This window comes from Pinus tabuliformis, chromosome J (genome assembly GCF_031772625.1).
Source record: "Pinus tabuliformis cultivar Carrire ecotype Pingquan chromosome J, CPIR1, whole genome shotgun sequence".
Lineage (NCBI taxonomy): Eukaryota > Viridiplantae > Streptophyta > Pinopsida > Pinales > Pinaceae > Pinus > Pinus tabuliformis.
Window position 1 is genome coordinate 87,057,548 of NC_142295.1, and position 12,818 is coordinate 87,070,365.

Consider the following 12,818-nt stretch of genomic DNA (forward strand, 5'->3'; position numbering starts at 1 on the left):
ATCCAAGTTGTTTTTCTTATAGGTGTAGAATTGATAGGAGCGAAATAGCAGATTGCAATAAAGATCCTATTGGTGGTAGAATCATATATCTGGATCCAAATGTATTGATTGAAGGGGTCGATTTTATGAAGTTGAATGTGAGAGGAAATAATGTTCCTTATATAACAGGCTATACCACCAAAACCCCTCTGGGAGTATCTCTTATTCCAAGTTGACCAAAGAGTGAATTCGTCAAAATAAAATAAAATAAAAAATAAAAGGCATTCGAGAAGAGAGGGCATGAATATTCTTTTCTATAATTAAATATTAGTTAAATCTAATTTAATTAATTTAATTTGATTTGATTTAATATTAACTTGATATCTAAAAAATAATATAAATAAATAAAATAAAATAAAAATAATGAATCCTTTTTTCGGCTAATTCCTAATAGCTAATTTATAATGGCTAATTATGGACCTGGATGTACCTCTGTTATTTGAACATTTGGAAAAAATGATTTTTTCACCTTTTTCGTGAGGATGAACCACATTAGATGGTTTGGAATGTTGACCAAATATCAATGATGTGATTAATCGAAAGACAATCTCATTATTATTAATGATTTTTTTAAAATTATTTAGTCACACAATGCAACATCAAGGTTAGGTTCTATGGGTTGATTTCCTATGAACGTATTAGCAGAGCCAACCCCGATTATGGCATCTTCACATTGATTCCACTCCCTCCTTGAGATTGTATTAAGTATATAGATTATTGACACACAACGATCCCTTGGAGGCCCGAGTTTGTTTCATTCTGACTAGTCAATTACGACTGTGTAATTAAATTCAACCAGTGCATGCTTCAAATAGGCGATTAAGAAAAGTCATAAAATCTGGAGTTTTCAACAATGCATTTAATACATTTTTTTAATAAAAATTTGAGAAATTCTTTAAAAATAATGAGACTTCTATTTTTTAAAACATTATGCAGAATGATGTTTTTGAAACTAATTTTAATCTTAATTTTAATCCATTATATAGATAGAATATATTGTGTTTTAAATATCACTATATTAAATTATAAAGATATTTGTAAAGTCATATAATAATTAATATTATATACAATTGAAAACTTTAATGTAGTTTAATTATTAGTTGATAGTATAAATAGTACTTATTATTGTATACAATGAAAATTCTAAATATAACTTAATCATTATTAGACTGTATAAATAGTAACTATTACTTATTATTTGTAAATATTGTTATAAATTCGAAGAGGAATCCGACAACATGTTTCCATGACTCTGTTTGAGCACCGTAAGTCGGAATACTTTTGGCATTTGGTGTAGAAGGTAGATAGGAGGAGGAACTGCATACAAAAGGCATGGTGCAAAGGTATAAGGTTGGAGATGTTTGCAAGGAGCCTGAAGCTATTATAACTAGCATTTTGATGTTCCAACTAAGACAATTTTGTGACTCTGCGATATACCCGGTTTCACCAAATTAAATACAAGTATGGAAATGCTTCAATCCAATAGCATAATAACTTTATAGTATGGGTGTTCTACTTCAAAAGACTTTGTGATTTTGTAAAATGTTTTAGTCAAAGGAATATTAGTTATGAAACAACGAACTTAAATTAAGATGGTTAACTTAAGGTTAATACAATCAAACTCAACACTTTATGCATATAAAATTTACAACTAATGCTCATACTTTCTCATTATTATGATTACATCTCTTGCAATCACCCCCAATGAATGCTTTGTTTCTATAATTATATTTATGCTAAGCAGGAGTATCTACAATGTAGTCTTTGTTCAAATGTCATAATGAATTCATATCTTTCAAAGTTCAATAACTAAACTACGCACTAGAGACACTAATTATGTTGCCTTGTTTATATTCTTGTTCTCATTAACTAGGAATATAAAGGAAACAAAAATTGCATAATTGCATATTCACATAAAGATAAATGATTTAAAAAAAAGAGAAAATATTAAATATAAAATTATAAATGGAAAAAAAATAAAAAATAAAAAATTGATTAATTAAAGGAAATATTAAAAAATTAAAAGAATAATAAAAAAGAAAAAGCTAATCAAAATAAAGAATAAATAAAAAGAGTTCCAAAAATTAGAAAATGAAAGGAAAAAAAAACACACAAAGTTATAAAAAAAAGAAAAAAGAAAAGAAGAAGAACAAAATAAAGAAGAAGATGATAAAAAGGAGAACAAAATAAATTTAAGGAAACAAACAATCACCATATATGGTAAGACTGAGATAGACACTAAGATGAAATAAAGGAAGCAAACTCACCTAATGGTCTTATCCACTTGTTTGCATAACATTATAAGCCATGGCTTATTGATTTTGAGTTTGTCATCCTTATTAATAAAATTTGAAACCTTTTCAATTTCAATCACTTTCTTGATGTGTCTTTTGGGGAAAATACCTGACTGTCTTTGATGTGGATTTGGTGTTTATTCTTACTTGAGTGTTCTATATAGGCTAAGGAATGAATTTAGTTAAGGCACATCTACGCATAAAACTTATTTAATCTAACCTAAATAGACTCCTATGTTTTATCAATATAAGAGCATAAAACTTGGTAAACTCCTTTTTACATATGAGAGTGAGACTTATAATTTGAGACTCCTTTCTACATCTAAAGACCCTTAATCAACTTGATGAGACTTCTCATCATATTATGAGGCATGAAGATAGTACCAATATCCTTCCTTAATAAAATCCTAATGATTTTATTAATGATCCCTTGGATATGAGAGAGAATGCCCATATATTTGAAAGTGTTGTTCTTCACCGATCTTAAGATAATGTTGCTATTCACCTTGATCCTAAGATAAATGATAGAATTTTGTCTTATAGTATTTTGAAAATTCTTTCTATTTTATTGAAAACCTCTAACAAAATTTCTCTCCAAATGCTCATCATCATCTTGAATTCTTAAGGTACAAGTTATAAGGGTCACCCCACCCCACACACATACATTACAAAATAAACTACCAAATTGATATCATTTAAAAATTATAAAGTGAAAGTTCCCTTATTGTAATCTCAAACTTAGAGTTTTATATTCATGATGTTTATAAGATGTTTCAATTAATGTATACAATGACCTCTGGATTCTTTTTAATATTTGTGGTGTGCAATCATGTGTACGGAATTCCGATGACATGAACAATGATGAAATTATTAATGTAAAGAAATAAATATATGTTAGCGAATATTTTTTCGAAAAAGTCTATAATATATTTAAAGTTGTTAGATTTAATTTTTCTTAATATAATTTTTAAATTTGAGTGTTTAATATTATTACGGGTAAATGGAAATTGATTATTTGAAATAAATTATTAATAATTTATAAAGGTAGACTTTATTTTTATTTTTTTGGTTTTAGGTTATTTATTTACTTACTTTTAAGGAAAACAAGATTTTAACTGAAACTAAAAATTCAAGGTAGATAATAATGAAAAAAAATATTGCCTAAACTACCTTTAATAAATTCATATCATTTTTAATAATACTTAACTTTAATGGGATACATATATACTTTTATATACATTATAATATTTACATTTTATAAATATAATTTAATAATAATATAATACAAATAAATGAAAATGAAATCTTTAGTCACTTATTGAACTAATAAATAAGGGGTGATTGGATGGGGTGTTAGTGCACCTTGGAGGAAAAGAAGAAATAGCTTTTTCATGTAGCATAAGAAGAGTCTTGAATTATAAAAAATAATATAAATAAATAAAATAAAATAAAAATAATGAATCCTTTTTTCGGCTAATTCCTAATAGCTAATTTATAATGGCTAATTATGGACCAAGATGCACCTCTGTTATTTAAACATTTGGAAAAAATGATTTTTTCACATTTTTCGTGAGGATGAACCACATTAGATGGTTCAGAACGTCGACCAAATATCAATGATGTGATTAATCAAAAGACAATCTCATTATTATTAATGATTTTTTAAAAATTATTTAGTCACACAATGAAACATCAAGGTTAGGTTCTATGGGTTGATTTCCTGTGAACGTATTAGCAGAGCCAACCCCGATTATGGCATCTTCACATTGATTCCGCTCCCTCCTTGAGATTGTATTAAGTATATAGATTATTGACACACAACGATCCCCTGGAGGCCCGAGTTTGTTTCATTTTGACTAATCAATTACCACTATGTAATTAAATTCAACCAATGCATGCTCCAAATAGGCAATTGAGAAAGGTCATAAAATCTAGAGTTTTCAACAATGCATTTAATACATTTTTTTAAGAAAAATTTGAGAAATTCTTTAAAAATAATAGAACTTCTATTTTTTAAAACATTATGCTAAATGTTGTTTTTGAAACTAATTTTAATCTTAATTTTAATTCATTATATAAATAGAATATATTGTGTTTCAAATATCACTACCTTAAATTTTAAAGATATTTTTAAAGTCATATAATAATTAATATTATATATGATTAAAAACTTTAATATAGTTTAATTATTAGTCGATAGTATAAATAGTAATTATTATTGTATAGAATGAAAATTCTAAATATAACTTAATTATTAATAGATTGTATAAATAGTAATTATTACTTATTATTTGTAAATATTGTTATAAATTCGAAGAGGAATTCGACAACATGTTTCCATGACTCTGTTTGAGCACCGTAAGTCGGAATACCCTTGGCATTTGGTGTAGAAGGTAGATAGGAGGAGGAACTGCAAACAAAAGGCATGGTGCAAAGGTATATGGTTGGACATGTTTGCAAGGAGCCTGAAGCTATTATAACTAGCATTTGGATGTTCCAACTAAGACAATTTTGTGACTTTGCGATATACTCGATTTCACCAAATTAAATACAAGTATGGAAATGCTTCAATCCAATAGAATAATAATTTTACAGTATGGGTGTTCTACTTCAAAAGACTTTGTGATTTTGTAAAATTTTTTAGTCAAAGGAATATTAGTTACGAAACAACGAACTTAAATTAAGATGGTTAACTTAAGGTTAATACAATCAAACTCAACACTTTATGCACATAAAATTTAAAACTAACGCTTATACTTTGCCCATTATTATGATTACATCTCTCTCAATCACCCCCAATGAATGCTTTGTTTTTGTAACTATATTTATGCTAAGCAAGAGTATCTACAATGTAGTCTTTGTTCAAATGTCATAATGAATTCATACCTTTCAAATTTCAATAACTAAACTACACGGTAGAGACGCTAGTTATGTCGCCTTGTTTATATTCTTGTTCTTATTAACTAGGAATATAAAGAAAACAAAAATTGCATAATTTCATATTCACATAAAGATAAATGATTTTAAAAAAAGAGAAAATATTAAATATAAAAGAAAAAAATAAAAATAAAAAATTAATTAGTTAAAGAAAATATAAAAAAATTAAAAAAATAATAAAAAAGAAAAAGCTAATCAAAATAAAGAATAAATAAAAGAGTTCCAAAAATTAAAAAATAAAAGAAAAAAAAAACCACACAAAGTTAACAAAAAAACCTAATTTAAAAAAATAAAATAAAAAAGGAGAACAAAATAAATTTAAGGAAACAAACAATCACCATATATGGTATATGGTAAGACACTAAGATAGACACTAAGATGAAATAAAGGAAGCAAACTCACCTAATGGTCTTATCCACTTGATTGCATAACATTATAAACCATGGCTTATTGATTTTGAGTTTGTCATCCCTATTAATCAAATTTGGAACCTTTTCAATTTCAATCACTTTCTTCAGGTGTCTTTTGGGGAAAATACCTTACTGTATTTGATATGGATTTGGTGTTTATTCTTACTTGAGTGTTCTATATAGGTTAAGGAATGATCTACGCATAAAACTTATTTAATCTAACCTAAATAGACTCCTATGTTTTACCAATATAAGATGTTCAACATAAGCATAAAATTGGGTAAACCCCTTTTTACATATGAGAGTGAGACTTATAATTTGAGACTCCTTTCTACATGTAAAGACCCTTAATCAACTTGATGAGACTTCTAATCATATTATGAGGCCTGAAGATAGTACCAATATCCTTCATTAATAAAATCCTAATGATTTTATTAATGATGCCTTGGATATGAGAGAGAATGTCCATATATTTGAAAGTGTTGTTCTTCACCTTGATCCTAAGACAAATGATAGAATTTTGTCTTATAGCATTTTGAAAATTCTTTCTAATTTATTAGTCTCTACAGCCATTTTTATTGAAAACCTCTAACAAAATTTCTCTCCAAATGCTCATCATCATCTTAAATTCTTAAGGTAGAAGTTATAAGGGTCACCCCACCCCACACACATACATTACAAAATAAACTACCAAATTGATATCATTTAAAAATTATAAAGTGAAAGTTCCCTTATTGTAATCTCAAACTTAGAGTTTTATATTCATGATGTTTATAAGATGTTTCAATTAATGTATACAATGACCTGTGGATTCTTTCGAATATTTGTGGTGTGCAATCATGTGTACGGAATTCCGATGACATGAACAATGATGAAATTATTAATGTAAAGAGATAAATATATGTTAGCGAATATTTTTTCGAAAAAGTCTATAATATATTTAAAGTTGTTAGATTTAATTTTTCTTAATATAATTTTTAAATTTGAGTGTTTAATATTATTACGGGTAAATGGAAATTGATTATTTGAAATAAATTATTAATAATTTATGAAGGTAGATTTTTTTTTAGGTTATTAATTTACTTACTTTTAAGGAAAACAAGATTTTAACTGAGACTAAAAATTCAAGGTAGATAATCATGAAAAAAAATATTGCCTAAACTACCTTTAATAAATTCATATCATTTTTAATAATACTTAACTTTAATGGGATACATATATACTTTTATATACATTATAATATTTACATTTTATAAATATAATTTAATAATAATATAATACAAATAAATGAAAATGAAATCTTTACTCACTTATTGAACTAATAAATAAGGGGTGATTGGATGGGGTGTTAGTGCACCTTGGAGGAAAAGAAGAAATAGCTTTTTCATGTAGCCTAAGAAGAGTCTTGAATAATGAAGTGGAGGCATATGCAGGTTTCTTTTCAGAGTCTTGAATAATGAAGTGGAGGCATATGCAGGTTTCTTTTCATTTGTAATAATTATTTTTTTGTAATTCATTACTAATAAAAAAAATCATTTTTCTATTAGGAATCACTGACATTTCTCCCCAGCCTTGTGGGTCACACAACAATTCTGCATAAAATATCATTTCACTTGTTAGTGGGTTTTATAATTTTATGTTTTATTGATCTATCTTATATAGTTCTGACTCTGTAAGTGCATATATAATCTTGACAGACATGCATCATTTGTGATTACATCAATAATAATGAAAGGATCTTTGACTATATTTTGTAAAAAGACATAGAAAGTGTGCCTATATGTTAGATTTCTAGATTTATTTTTTTCTATCTTCTATAGTAGCTTTGAGGTTCTTTGCAAATTTCCTTGTAGTGGTAGCTGCTTCTACGCATGTTGGATCGATATAGGGTGGTCTAGTTGTTCTAGAGAAGTGTGAAAAGTATTTAAAATTTGACTACTAGACATCTCTTCAATTAAAATGAGTCTAGGCCCTAGTGATAGAGCTCTTTTTGATAATTTGTCTAAACAATTGTTGAATTCACTATAGATATGTTGGAATTGGATATCTTGGAAGTCATTTCCAGGATAATCATTTCTAGTCTCCTATATGGTAATCATTTGGTTTAAGAAAATAATCAAGATATTTAAATCCACTTTCTAGATAGATAGGTTGCAGGGGAAGAAAATATTGAATAGCTGATAGGTTATCTGGATTGATAGAATAGTGGTAGAAGGTTGATTTGTTCAAGTTTATCTCCATACCTATTTCTTTGTAGAAAATATTGATAGCTTTGTAATAAGCTTGCCATTCTGCAACAGTGCCTATACCCATAATGAGGACATTGTCCACAAATAGAAGATGTGAGATGTGATAGTTTAGAGAAATTTTTATACCAGTAATATTTCCCAGAAAGCAACTCAATCCTTACATTACTAGTATAAATAGAATAGGTGACAATGTACATCCTTGTCTAAGGCCTCTAGAGCAAGAGATGCTTTTGGAGGGAGATTCATTGATTAATAATGAGAAATTTGTTGAAGTCACACAAGCCATTATCCAGTTGACGACCTTCAAACCTAGTCATATCTAAAGAAGGACAAGTATGAGATAAGTCCAATTGAATTTATCAAATGCTTTGTTTAAATCCATTTTAAGAATAATAACATTATGTTTTCTGGTTTTAATGGAATGTAGAGTCCCTTGTGCAATCTCAATGGCATCATGTATATGTCTAACATTTAGAAAGCCAAATTGATTAGGGGAAATTTTCTCAACAAGAAGAAGCTTGATCCTATTTGAGATCACCTTCGTAATGATTTTGTAAACTAGATTGCACATAGAAATGGGCTTGAAATCCAGGAAAGTTTTAGGCTTGGAGGTCTTAGGGATCAATGCAATATAAGTAGCATTGATGGCCTCAGAAAATTCCCCTGTGATCCCAGATTCTTCCGTTCAACCATCCCTCCATTCAGTCCAAGACTTTTGTCTTTGGAAAAGTGTTTAAGGACCTCATTGATTTCCTCTAGAGAAATAGGGTTTTCAATCCAGATAGATTCCTCTTGACTGAAAAACCTAGGGTAACGTTGAATGATCTGGAATTGGGTGTTCATATTTGATGCTCCTAGATCTCTCAAGAGGTTGAAGAAGTGTGATGAAGTATTCATCTTCAACTCTTTTGTGCTTGTGACTCTCTTCCCATCTACATTTTCTAGTTCCGAGATGGCATTGATATTTTTTCTATGATTTTCATATTTATGGAAGAAGTTTGTATTGGCATCTCCCTTCTTAATCCACGTCACCCTACTTTTGAGGCGCCACAAGTCACGCTCCAAATTTAAAATCTGTTTTTTCCTAGTTTCCAGCAAACTCAATCTCTTTGCCAATTCAACCGAAAAGTTTGGTAAGGGGAAGATCTGAGACAAGTACCCATATTCTGTCTCAACAGTCAACAACTCCTCTTGGAGCTCCAATTTTCTAATATTTTCCCAGGTTATTACAGCCCTCCTGAGCGCAAAAAGTTTCCTAGTCAAGGAGTTCATAGCATAGTTGTTATTATCATTGATGACTTTCTGCCAGATGTCTCTCACCAGAATTCTAAAAGGCTCCTCTTCCAACCAAGAGTGGTTAAATTTGAAGGGGTAAATGTATTTTTTGTTTTCATAATCCAACGTCAGGAAAAAAATGCAGTTGATCAGATAATTTTCTTGTACTCTCCAGGATCTCAATCACCCCATTTTATTGGCTAGCTGATCTGCCAGAGTTATATGCAGTTTACCAAGGCATCAATCAAGCTAAATAACTAAATATCTCTTGATTAATCATTTTGGTATACTTTGTGCTCATAATCAAGAATCTTTGTCTAAATTCGTAGCCTACAAATGACACACTCAAAGTAGTATTCAAGAGGATCTCGTTTCCTCTAAAAGATATTAAGGAAATTCAATTTTATCATGTGTTAATGCATAACAACAGATAAGAAGATATGCTAGAAAACCAAGCCATATGACACCAAGAAGGAAAGTTTCTAATAAATGGTCAGGGTTCCCCCTCCCCCATCCCCTGACCATAGTTAGAAATGGAGTCAATCAAATGGTAGGTGGAAGCATGATCTCATGCTTGAATAGGAGACATGTTTGGTCATAATTTGTATTATCCCTTATCTATCCATTGCAACATATACTCTCATCACAAATTTAAAAAAATCCCTTTTTCATTGATTCACATGCTCTATGAGTTGCCTATGATAGTTTGGTTCCACCTCTTTCCATCATGCATGACCGTCTTTTTCACTTTCCTATTCTTTATAGTCGAACCTAAGGTCATTTTTCTTGTCATGAATTGGATTAATTACTCTACTTTGGTGCAGTTTCCCTTTGTGTTCTCTGCCAAATTCAAGTTGATTGGATGGTAGCAAGGCTCTCTCCCTATTGGGCCCTGCTTCGAAGTCTATTTAATTGTTTCCTCTCTATTGGAAAGCTTTCAGAGCACCAAAACTCGATATTACACCTAAGGAGATAATTCTTCTTATGGATATGGTACAACATGCAAAGAGAACAAACAAGACCCTCCTAACAGACAAGCAGAGGTAGTGGTAGACATGTGATAGGAAATAAACCCAATTTAGCTTCAATAAGCACAAATGGCCACAAATCGGTCCTCTACCATAGAAATTTTTATCATTCGAAGACATGAAATCCATAGGATGGAGGATGAAAGAAATGCACGTAAGAATTCGATTGAAGATTTAAAGTTTATAGGTCAACAAGCTCTTCAAGGCTTCATACTCATCAGCACCCACAATTAGCTCTTCTCCACTAGCACTAGATTTGAATGTAGCACCTCAACTTACCCTTCAACTAAGTTAGGCCAACAACTCTTCAACCTATATTTCTTAGGCATGCTAAAACCTATATGATTTTGAGAAATTTCTAATTAATATATACAATAAAGTGTGAAAATCAATGATTTCATCCAACTACTAATTGTGTCGAGAGGCGCTTATGGAAGAGATGCAATGTCTTTTCATGTCTTATCCTATCCTGTCCATTTATGTAAACATTTTGGCTCAGTTAAATTACATAAAAATAAAATAATTAAATTAATAGTTAAAATAAAATTGAGGTATATAATCAATTTATAATTAGTGGTTTTTGGGCTCTAGGTTTTGACAACCCATGGTTTTTCCAATAATATTCTTATGCCACCCTAGATCCATCTTAACTCCAGATCTACTAAGCACGGAGAGGAATCAAATCTCTTTTCAGTCTAAAAGAGGTTTGCACCTCAAGAGATTTGATCCCTCTCGACGCTTGATAGATTCAAAGTTAAGAGGAATCAAAACTAGTTTTATAAAATATGAAACTTTGATTCTACTAATAAAACATAGCTGAGAACAATTTTTAATATAATTACAATTTTATACTATACTAAAAATACAAATTTATAATAATATGTATTTTTAATTATGATTAAAAAATAAATCGTATAAGTAATTCATTAATATATTTTTGCACAAGGTGTCTCGTATCGAATATTCACAAATTAGAAGACTTGAAGTTGCTGCATCAACCAATGACCAATTGGAAATTTGTTCATTTTTCCAAGTGTGTTTAAAGGATGAAGTATTTTATTGAGTTAATAAATAGTCGATTATGAGCTAACTTTATTTTAAACAAGAGCCATGTGGTGGCAATGTCATTGCCCTTGTTTGTTTTGTACAATTGTTGTAATAAATACTATAATGTAATTACTAAATATATAAATTTGATATATAGTATGCATTCACTTGTAACAATAAAACTAATAAGTAAAGGAACTTGACATTTTTATTTTCTCAGATGCTAGACATGCATAACTAAGTTCAAGAAAAAAAAGTATTTTGTTTTTGCAAAAACCACAACACATATAGAAAACGTAGTTTTTTTCTTTTAGATAGACTTTTAAATTCATGGCATTACAAGAGTTCCAACTTTAGGTATCTTAAAATAAAATGACATTGCAATTACCAAAAAATATAAGCATGGGCAAGTAGCCAAACTGTGTGTGTTGCTCAACTTATACAAAAAACCAGTGACTTTTTTTATTGTTACTTTTTTGGTTGAAGTTTGTTTCTGTAAAAAAAACGTATTTGCGACAAGATTTTTCAATAAAAAAAAATTCATATGAGATATACATATCGTTTTCAATTGGACCAATAGACTTGCAGTGTAATTGAAACAATATGCTCACATGTAACTAGAACAAAAGCTATGACAATGAGCAATGGAAGAAATATTAGTGAAAGAAAAGTAATCTTAGTGCATGAATAATGTGTTTCAAAATGTTTTACAAGAAAAATAAAATGTATTATGAGACAAAGTGTTTTACCAAAACAGATATATTGATAGCAGAGAAGCTGGAACAACTGATGATGTTGTAAAGGTTGTTTATAGTGGCTTGATTCTAGTGATGATGTTATCAAGTGTCAAGGTGAAATGCCATGGACAAAAAGCTTTCTAAGGGAAAATATTGTAGATGATGTTCTTGAGATATTTTTGGAAACTTGTTTCAACAATGGCTGGACAATATTATTGTAGTTGTGGCATTTGCAATATTCAATCTATTTTTCCATCATGTGTTTCCAGTGTGCAATCCATATTGAGATGATAGCAGGATTATGTACTTTCATTATAGAATGTGCAAGTTGAGGAATTTGGAAGCATTGTATCTGTACACTTGTTATAGCTCCAAATATCACCCTTGGTATTTGTGATTCTTGGTTTATGGCCTAGGGAAACCTCTCCTTCCAGACTTGGTCCAAATATTTTAAAAACAGTGTTTTACTTCCTGTACGCTACTTTTCCTTGTGTTAAAAGTGTGTACACGCGGGTTAGTCAATACCCAACCCACATATATGTGTTAAAACACTTTAAAAATTTAAATTTCCTTAATTATGGGCGGAGATCATTGGCTTTACCTATTGATTACCTACTAGTGCCTGTGGCCCAACTGTTCCCAACTGTATCCCAACTAAAAAACTAATTTGGGAGAAGTATAAAAAGACTTCAATGGGAAGGCCTTAAGGAGGAGAAAAAAAGGATAGAATTACTATAGTAAGATTATCCCCTGATCAAGTCTGAAGTATCCCTGTGCTTCAAGCACTTCCCAAGTCTAAGAA